Consider the following 10,566-nt stretch of genomic DNA (forward strand, 5'->3'; position numbering starts at 1 on the left):
AAAACAAGACAAACAACAAAACCCTTCCATACGAAATGATCTGCTCTACCAATTCTGTCCTCTTGCTCTTTTGTTAATGTGGAAGCCACAGTGCACAGTGCAATACTAAATGCTTTTAAGGAAAAGAACAACACAACAGAAGAACCATTTGTCTTTGTTTCTTCTTTATCTATTTGAAAAGTAGTTTTGCTTCATGATCTCCTAATGGAACAAGGATGTGTGGGCACTGTGCCATCTTGTGTTGGATATCTAGCAAACCACTAAGGCACTGAACTTTGTCTAGACACATATTTGTAATGTATCTTGTACATCACCAAGAATTAAAATCAGCAGCTTTTTTGTGTAGAGAGAGAATGGGGAAAGCAGAAAGTGTTTCAGATGTGTGTCACTTGTTCTTTCATTCATTTTTTATTCGTTTCAGAGGAGTTACTAGAGTTGCACTGTTTTAAACAATGAAAAGGTCTATGTCTTGCTGTCACTTTTTTCTTTATGTACCACCTAATACCTTTGAGGTTATTCAAATAAATGCACTCAGTTCTATTTTCTTGAGTGTCCAATGGCTTAATCATGCACATAAATGTGTGGATGATATTTATTTGACTGTTAATCTGTTAGTCTTTTTGACTTTATAGTAAAGCATACTTTCTTCTTTCCTTAAGAAAAAAAAATAAATGAAAAAAAAGTCGTAATGCTGCAGTTGAGATTTTAAACACACAAAAGTCAGGACATTCAAAATTATGACTCCCAAGGGCTGCAGCACAGACATGTTGTGCATGTGGTGTATATTAAAACAGGGATTTCCTCTCCTCTCTGTACTCTCTTGCGTATTTTCGTCTTTTAGCTTTTTCATACTGGCTGTGCGGGAGCTGCTCTGTGGGACTGGATCGTGCAAGGGCCCAGACGACAAACAGGGGAGTAGATTCCCTGCACATGAGACTCCTGTTCCACTCAGCAGCCAAGGAGCACAGCAAGGAGAGGGAGCGCCTGGGGACAGCTGCTGGCTGTGCAGCAGCACTGTGCGTGGAGCGTGGATGGCAGTACAATGCCGAGTCCTGTCTCCACTCAGTGCTGGTGTCACGCTAGCTGTTCTCTGCTGTCCATATTGTAGCATTATCCTAACAGGGCTTTTTTATTTTTCACTTGCGCTACTTGTGAATCTCTTCTTTGGTGTCTCACATACGTGTTGGTTACACAGTAGAATAGAAGAGTTCAGTTGGAAGGAGTCTTCGAAGAGCATTTAGTCCAATTACCTCTTCAAGGCTAACCACAAGATAAAGCAGATTAATGAGGGCATTGCCCTAATCCTCTAGAAGGCTGACAGCACGGGGCAGCAATGCCTCTCAGGGAGGCCTGTCCCAGGGTTTGGCCACCTTTGTGGTAAAGAAATTTTTCCTGATGTCAAGTCTGATCCTCTCCTGGCACAGCTTTGTGCCCTTCCCACACATCCTGTCGAGCACAGCCCCACATCTCCCTCTGCTTCCCCTTCCCACGAAGTTGCAGAGAGCAGTGAGGTCACGTCTCGGCCTTATCCAGGCTGACAGCCCAGTGTCCTCAGCCTCTCCTCACAGGGCACACCTTCCTGCCCAGTTAGCAGTTTGTTGCCAATGCTGAATGCTTTTGCAGATCTTAACTTTCTTTTTAAAATGCGGAGCCCAGAAGAGCTGTGCAGTAGTCAAAGAATCGTTAGGTCTTCATTCACAGGCATGCTGTGAGTATCACAGATACTCCTTGAATGATGCATTTCTCAAGAATCAGATGACAGTGAGGTTGACTGATGATAAAGGCTGGATGCTTCTCAGTGTTTGTGGTGATAAGAATTATCTGAAGAGGCCGTTTTATTTCCTGGGTCCAGACACTTACCTTTTATCCTTGCTACTTTTGACGTTCTGTATTCCCACATAACCTGAACGAAGTATTGCATTCTCTTTCATGTGGTTACTGTCTTTTTGCTGGTCGTATAAATAACTTCCAGTGTTTTCTGACTTGGCATAGTAAAACTCCCCAAAATTCTTTAACAGTACAAATTTCTGAAGGCTGATAGGTGTAAATTGCCCTGAAGAGAATGTTGGTTTGTTTACAGTTCTCTAAGCTAAATTCTGCAGTGGAAGAGCTGCTCTGTCCAACTGTTTTCTTTTTTAACAAGCCTCAACCATTATACTGGTCTCCGGATTTTTAAAAAAATTACAAGTATTGGAGACTGCCATTATTAGTAGCTAAAAGTTCCTGCTTTTTCAATTCTATAAACATTGGGATAATTAAAATATTATTCTAAATACTTTTGAAATAATAGTTTTGGTTTAGATACTGCTTATTAAGCACTTGCTGTTGTAAAAATAAACACCTTTCTATTTCAAGTTATACAGACAGGATATTATTTCCAAGCACCTCTGGGCAGGGACTGAATGTGTCTTTGTATCTCCAGATTTGGAAGAAGGGCCCTAACCAGCACAGAGTTTCAATATTAATATTAAATGATGATCTTCATATTTGAAAATACTGAATCTGAATACACAGAAATTTGTAAATGCCAGCAACCTCTTTTAAATCATGACAGTGCTTTCTTTTTCAACAACTCATATTTTTCTCTGGCTCTTCTGTATCTCCTTGGCTAACTGACTACTGGAACACAAAGCAGAATAGCAAGACTCTAAAGTTAATAACTGAAATGCAGTTACTTTGAAAATTATTTTCTCATTTCCAATTAGATGGCTAAAGGCTATATTGAGATATGTCAGGTGTGATGAGTATATGCATTACTGGCTTAAGGAGGAATTATATCAGAACTAAATATTCCCACCACTTCAATGTCAACTTCAATGAAGGTGAGTCACAGCTACCTCTGAAGATGGGGCACCTTGTTCTGGTGGCTTCAGGTTACTAAGTCATTTTTTTAATTAAATTTTCTCTCTTGTGGTTTAACCCAGCAGGTGGCTGAGCACCACACAGTCATTCACCCACTCCTTTGCCTTCCCAAAGGGACTGGGGAAAGAATCAGGAAAAAACAAAGTAGAACTCACGGATTGAGATAAAACAATTTAGTAAGATACAGAAAAGGAAAAAGATAATAGTTACGACACTAATTATAATATATACGTTAATGTATATAACAAATGCACAAATGATTGTTCACCATCCCATGCCTTGAGCAGCAGAAGAGAGAAAGATGAATTCCCACTCTATTCAAAACTCCTCCTATGTGATGTCATACAATACAGAATATCCCTTTGGACAGTTTAAGTCAGCTGTCTTAATTCTGCTCCCTCCCAGCTACTTGGGCCCTTTACTGAAAATGACCTTGCCTCTGTACAGCACTGCTTAGCAAGCAACTATAAACATTGGTGTGTTATCAACACTGTTTTTCTCCTAAAACCAAAACACAGCATGGTATCAGACACTCCAAAGAAAACAGCTCTATCCCAGCTGAAACTAAGACAATATCCACCCCTTATTCCATACCATTTACATCATGCTCTGGTCCTACCATTTCTACATGTCGCAGCTAATCACCATCATCTATCTTGCTTTTTGGTAGATACACGCACACATATTATTCCTATAGTCTATGGGCCATCCATGTAAATTGTCCATGTTATTAATTTAGTTCATAACTTTGGACTCTATCTGTCATTAGCAATCATTCAGGGAGGGATGATTCAGTGTTGGGTTACTGCATGCAGAAGCTAGTTCTGGTTCCTTCAGAGATTGTTCTTTTTTAACTTGAGTAATTCTTACTGTACTACTTTTGACACATAATAATCATAATAATGATTATTTGGTATTATGTAACAGTTTAGCTACATGTAGTTTAAATTATGCTGTTCTCACCCAGCATCAAATCACCCTGAAGTACACAGTGGACATCCCGATCCTTCCGCATTACCCACCACTCAGGTCCTTGAGTAAAAGCAGTCTGACCAATAGACTTGCCTTTACCTGAGGCAGGAATAATTCAGGCTGTCATGCTCATAACGTTCTTTATATGCACCACCAGGACTTTATTCTCTTCTACTATATGCAGGAGGTTTGACTGGGGAGGACCAGTTCCATTTGCACATCCCTGAGTGTTGACTAACCAGGTGGCTTTAGCCTGTGTCCCAGTGTTTGAATATCACAGCACCCATTGCTCTCCACGCAGTCTTTAACTGTATCGTTCCATTTTCCCAGAGGCTGGTACATGATAGGGGATGTGCTGGACCCATTCAGTGCCATGCTGTTCTGCCCAGGTGATTATGAGATTGTTTCAGAAATGAATCCCATTGTCCGACTCAAGTCTCTCTGGGGTGACATGTTGCCACAAGACTTGCTTTTGAAGACCCAAGATAGCATTTTGAGTGGTGGCATGGCACACAGGATATATTTCCATCCTTTCAGTGTTTACTTCCACCACTGTAAGCACATGGCATTTGCCATGGTGAGTCTGTGGGAATGTGATATGATCTACTTGCCAGCTCTCCCTATATATATGTATTTCAGCCACTGTCTTCCATACCAAAGGGGCTTTATTCGCTTGGCTTGCTTAATTATGGTACATTTCACAGTCATGGACAACCTGTGCAATAGCATCCACAGTCAAGTCCACCCCCCGGTCCTGAGCTCATCTATCGGTTGCGTCTCTTCCTTGATGGCCTGAAGTGTCATGGCCACATCGACCTAGAAATAGTTCATCCTTCTCTTGCCAGTCCAGATCTATCTGAGCCACTTCAATCCTAGAGGACTGATCCACCTGCTGGTTGTTTCGGTGTTCTTCAGTGGCACAACTCTTGGGTATGTGAAGTATGTTTACACCCATGTTCTCTATCAGCAGCAGTATCTTTCCACATCCAGCAGCCCAGATGAGTTTGCCCCTGCACTGCCAGCTGTGCTTCCATTGCTGTAACCACCCCAGAGGGCATTTGCCACCATCCAGGGGTCAGTGTAGAGGTAGAGCACTGGCTACATCTCTTGTTCAGCAATGCCTAAAGCCAGCTGGATGGCCTTTACTTCTGCAAACTGGCTCAATTCATCCTTTCCTTCAGTAGCTTCTGCAACTCGTCATGCAGAAATCCATACAACAGCCTTCTACCTCCAACGCTTTCCCACATCATACCAGACACTCTGAAGAAAACAATTCTGTCCCGAATGAAACTAAGACACTTTTCTAACAATAGCTCTTTACTCAGACATGAGAAAAGTTCATCTGGGGACCATCCTTAATGCCATTTATTTCTCTGTGATATTGTGACAATGTTTGCAAGACCCTAGCTAATAGCAGAACTAATCAAGTAACTCTAGAAGTAAACAATTTGTATTACTCTGTAATTGTGTTCACAGAGTGGCACGATGTATGTGTTCTGCTAGCATGAGCCCACATTTCTCATTGCAATGCCTGGCACACCCATGTACTCAGGGAGTCTCACACCATCCATGCTGACCCCTCGGAATCCTCAGAACCTTCCCTGTGAGCTCTGCATTTTCCTCCAGGTTGATGGCTTTATCCCATGCAAAATTCTTGCTTAGTTGATACATGGAGCTGAAATCTGAGCAAGGTTAAAGAAGTCCAAAAAATAAAAGCAGATGTAAAAGAATTGGTTTGGATATGTGGTTTTACTCAGTGTTGCCAATTCAGTTTCTATTTTATAACAGGCTTCAGTGATGGATAAATGTTGTATTTTTAGAAAAAGAAAACACTTGCTGGTACAAAGGAAAGCGTATTCCAAGGTCTAATGGAAATTATACTACCTTTTCTTTCTTGATCTACAGAAAGAAATAAAATGAACTTACTCAGGCCTGTTTCTGATAAAAGGAGAAATTGAGAGCAATCACAAAATGGGAGCAAATAGCAGACATTATGAGAAAATACTGGATGGAGCAGCAGTCAATTGCCAGCACGATATTGTAATTGAATATACTAGATCATTGCTTTTGTCTTTAATGAAATGCTGTAAAAAAGGAGTACCTTTTGTCCCTGCTTAAATATTTACAGATGATATTTGGAAGCTGTTATTAGAGTTAAATTAGAAGTGTGCTATTTTCTATCTTGTATGTTTGTATAAACACTCTCAGTTCACATTTTCTATTGAAGGAAGCACAAAAGGTTTCACTTCATAGCGTCTGCAGTCTTTTCAGGTTACATATCTGAGTAGATTTATTTAACTCAAATGAAGAATTACGGAAGCAATTAAATTTCTTCCATGTTTTCATGTCAGTGAAAGGCTTCCAGTTCAGCATTACAATATAGTGTTTGTTTGCATACAGCTAAAATGAGACATTCCATAAAAACAAATATTTGCCATTTTTGACATCAGCGCAAGCATATGATATCTGCTATCAACAGCTGGGAAAGAAATAAATACTAGGGTATTGGAAAAAACTTTTAAACTAAATCCCAGTAGGAGTATACTGCAAGAGCACCAGCTTTACTCAGAATTATATTGATTTTCATCTTTGTCTTTCACTGCCCTAATTCTGCCTTGGTTCATTTGTTTGAATACGTTGACAAATTTACAAGAAAACTGTTCCAGTTATGCACAATGCCTGCCATTAAAATTTACCTTTTGGATTTGTACTTCCTTATGAACAATAACCTAAAGAGCAATGTTTCAACTTGCAAAATGTTGTCAAAAATGCATTTTGCAACGGGTTCCCCATTGACTCATTCTTTGTATCCTGTCATTATAAATGTGAGGCTTTTCTGTCCCTCAGCAAGGATCTGTCTGGCAAGCAAGTTTATTTTCAAAAGCAATAGAAGACATTACTAATAAGAAAAATGACCTGATAGTTCACTGTATCTTTCTTTCTCCTAATGAAAGATCGTTCAGTACAGTGTATTTTGCATTATTTTGCCCAGTCCAGTTTTAAATAACTCATGGGATATAATTCTCTATACTTTCTTGATGAGGTCCATTCTTGTGTATATCTGGTTATTGCAGTCTCATGTTCATGTGTTTTAATTTTTTTATTATTATTACTTTTACTTAAGAGCATACTCAGTTCTGTCTCCGACAAGCTTTTGCGTAGCTGTGCAGAACTTCTCCCAGTGGCTGGGGCTTTTAGTGCTTCACACCGCTATGTCAGAAGAGGAGTTTATGTTTCCTCAATCTGCCTAAGAGGAACTTGGTCTTTGTAGGCTCTGTAGGATTCAGCTGGAACCAGTTAGAGTTTTCAAAGCCTTATGTTTGCACTAAGCTCAGACCAACTGGAGAGCAGGAAAAAGAGGAAGCATATCCTCTTTTTCCTTCTCATTAGTACAGGGCAGCATGTCTGAAATATATCAAACAGCAAAAATATTTGAAATTTATGTAAGAGCCCTTCGAAGATAGAAATAAATTCTGAGTTTATTCTCAACACTAATAAAATGCATGTTTTCCTTTCTTTTACACTCTTTGCTTAGTTGCTAACATGAGGATTCTGGAGGCAATCTAAAGCAGAAGCTGAGAGTGGGATTTGCACCTAAGTTTGACAATACTTCAGACCTTCCTGAATATCTCTGTCCAGGATATCAAACATAAGAACACATGTTATTCTGCAGCTGGACAGACCTTCTGTCTGCAGCATCATGCTATACCAGATTCCAAAGTACTAACATACCCAATGTTGCTAACTTTTCTTTTATCCATTCTTCTTAGGGTTTCTTCTGCATCATTGGTGGGAACTGTGAGATTGTCAGAAATATCTGAAAGGATCAGCAGTCTTTATCATTAATTGTCAAAAATGGGTGAAATTAACATATATTACAGTTTTATGCTAACCATCTTTGTCTCTGTCTATCTTTCCATCTCTGAAAAAATCTACCTATAGTCAGTCCATCTGGAAGAAGTACACTGTCTCAGAAATGAATAAGTGAGATGACCAGGGAGAAAAATTAGTTTTGTTTTTATGTAAGATATCAGTATTTGTAATACTGGCATGTGGCACTTAAATATGGACTGACATCAGTCAACTCTCAGAGATGGGTTTTACAGATGAAAGGCATGAAACAGAAGAAATGTGTTCCTGCATATATATATATGCATAAGGTCACTCCAAAAGTAATGAATGTCACTCCAACACTAATGCTTCCTATTTATTTCCATAAAAAATAAATTAGATAAGTAAATAAATAAAAAAGATCACAGAATCATAGAATGGACTGGGTTGAGAAGGACCACAATGATCAACCTCTAGACAACACCAGACTGTAAGATAGTGCAATTCAAGCCTGTCAGTGGAGCCTCCACAGTTGCTAAGACTCCCAACCTACCCAATCTACTTATTCATTATCATTAACCTCACTGACCTAGAATTAATGTGAATGTCCATCTCAGCCTAGACTTGCGGGTGGCATGAAATTTTACCAGCTGCAGCCCCACCCAGACTGTTCAAGCTAAAACCAAGTGCTCTAACAGCTTGAAACCCCTGGAGAACCATCTGGGTGAGCCAGTCCTTTGGCATGGAAGCATGTAGTGAAGCATTCTGCTTTGTACTGTCAAATGAAAGCTTTGCCCTGAAGAGAAAAATCTCTGAATTAAAACACAGTAATTCTCACTCACAAAGATAAATAGTTTATATAATGGAACTTGTTCTAAAATGCCGAGAGGTGAACAAAATATCCTGCATGGATGAAATGGTGGTTTTAGCTCTGGAGACCCTGGTTCACCCTTGACTCTTAGATGGTGGCTTCAGCATGATGAATGAACTTTTAGGAGAGGCTGAGAAGGAGCTGCTCCAGCTGGTGGAAAGGGACAGGACAGGACCCTCCACTGCCACGTGTGATTTACAAGGGCTGCACATTGGGTTTCACAGCCATGGGAACTGAGGGCTTTTAGGAGCCTTAGCATTAAGTGAAATCATGTTTTAAAACAAGCAATGTTATTCTGTTTTCTTATTTGTTTTTCTCAGTTTCTACTGAGAACCCACAGTTTTCGGTAACCCTGAAATGCTGCCTGGCAAACATGGAGCCAGTGGAGTGGAGTGGAGTGGAGCTGCACTTCAGACAATTCTGTCCTCTAAAGCAATTAAGAACTATTGCTTTGCTTCAGCATTATGTAATGAAGTTTCACAATGAAACCAATTCTGGAGGTTGATAGGAACATTTGGCACAGGTTCCTTATTTCTGACTTTTCTACCTCTTCTGTCCATGGTAAAATTGTGGTCCAATTCAAAGCTATGGGACAAGCAATGTTTAGAACAAGCTGTTCCAGAGCCAAATAAATTACTGGGAGTCTTCCATTGGTTTTGGTAATTCATATTGAGGAGGAACGTTTTGCCAGCAGCTCAGATCAAAGCTGCAGATAGGAGAAAATAAATCTGCTTTCTTTTTTTTTTTTCTTTTTTTTTCTAAGAGCCTCAGAGGAGGAGGCAGCCAGTGCAGAATACAGTACAGACCCTTCCTGTCTTTTCAGAATAACTTATGTCAGTTATTTTTGTTTTACACTTTTAGATATATGTGGGTTTGAACTCAAAGCAAAGATAGAGTCCAAACCTTAGCATGACAGAAAGCGGGCTTTGTATCATATTTGAAAACTCTTCACCAGTCTTCATACTCTCTTGGAACGTAAATTAGGTAAGGTTTCTATCAGTATGCATTATTGGTAATAAGAAAGAATAATTTATATAATTTGTTCAACAATGGTTCTCAAGCAGGAAAGTCTTTATGTATGCATTATATACATGCATAATGTTCTATCCCAAAACAGATGGTACATTTCCCAAGCCTGTTACATATTGCCTGAAGGTGTATTTCTCATTTTTAGATGCGAACTTACCTGGTGAAATGTCATGGAGACGAGAGAGAAGAGATGCAGAAAAGCAGAGAGTTTCCATCCTCCTGCCGACCCAGTGGAACACAATGCTGTAACAGCAAGCGTCTGACTAATTTCACAAAATCGTATATCAAACTGGGAGGGACCCACAGGGATCATGGAGTCCAGCTCCTGGCTGGACCACACAAAAATCAAACCCTAGGTCTGAGAGCGTTGCACAAATGCTTCTTCGGCTCCGACAGGCTCGGACCACAGCCCCGTGCAGCCCGTTCCGTGCCCACCGCCCCCTGGTGCAGCCCCTGTCCCTGACCCCCCTCCCCTGACGCAGCTCCATGCCGTTCCCTCGGGCCCTGTCGCTGTCACACGGAGCAGAGCTCAGCGCTGCCCCTCCGCTCCCAGTGAGCAGCTGCAGCCGCCATCGGGCCTCCCCTCAGCTCCTGTGCTCTGAGCTGAGCACAGCCAGGGGCCTCAGCGCTGCCCGCACATCTCGCCCTCCAGACCCTGCCCCTTCTTGGTTGTGCTCTTGTAGATGCTCTCTGACAGTGATCTATAACGCTCTCTAATATTAATCCATACCCTTTTTATACTGTGGTGCCCCAGACTGCACCCAGTGCTTGAGGTGAGGCTGCACAGCGCAGAGCAGAGCAGAACAACCCCTTCCCTCGCCCAGTGGCAGTGCTGGGCCTGATGTTCCCCACACTTGGCCATTTTGGCTGCCAGAGCCTGCTGCTGACTCACATTCAACTTGCTGTCATCCAGAACCCCCAGCTCCCTTTCCATTTGGCTGCTCTGCAGCCTCTTGTCCTGTATTCCGTACCTTTTTGCAGGTTTGCCCCATTCCAGGTGC

General features: G+C 41.1%; 1 long non-coding RNA gene across 1 annotated transcript in view; it reads left to right on the forward strand.

The window, feature by feature from the left end:
* LOC122179065 overlaps window positions 1-10,043 on the forward strand; it is a 35,565-nt gene extending 25,522 nt beyond the window's left edge. Inside the window, exons 4-5 of the long non-coding RNA XR_006178524.1 lie at window positions 9,398-9,520; window positions 9,711-10,043. This is a non-coding gene — a long non-coding RNA (uncharacterized LOC122179065). The remainder of the gene's footprint in view (window positions 1-9,397; window positions 9,521-9,710) is intronic.
* The last annotated feature ends 523 nt before the right edge of the window (window positions 10,044-10,566 follow it).

This window comes from Lagopus leucura, unplaced genomic scaffold (assembly GCF_019238085.1).
Source record: "Lagopus leucura isolate 7727_CA_CO unplaced genomic scaffold, USGS_WTPT01 Super-Scaffold_100002, whole genome shotgun sequence".
In the NCBI taxonomy this organism is placed as follows: domain Eukaryota; kingdom Metazoa; phylum Chordata; class Aves; order Galliformes; family Phasianidae; genus Lagopus; species Lagopus leucura.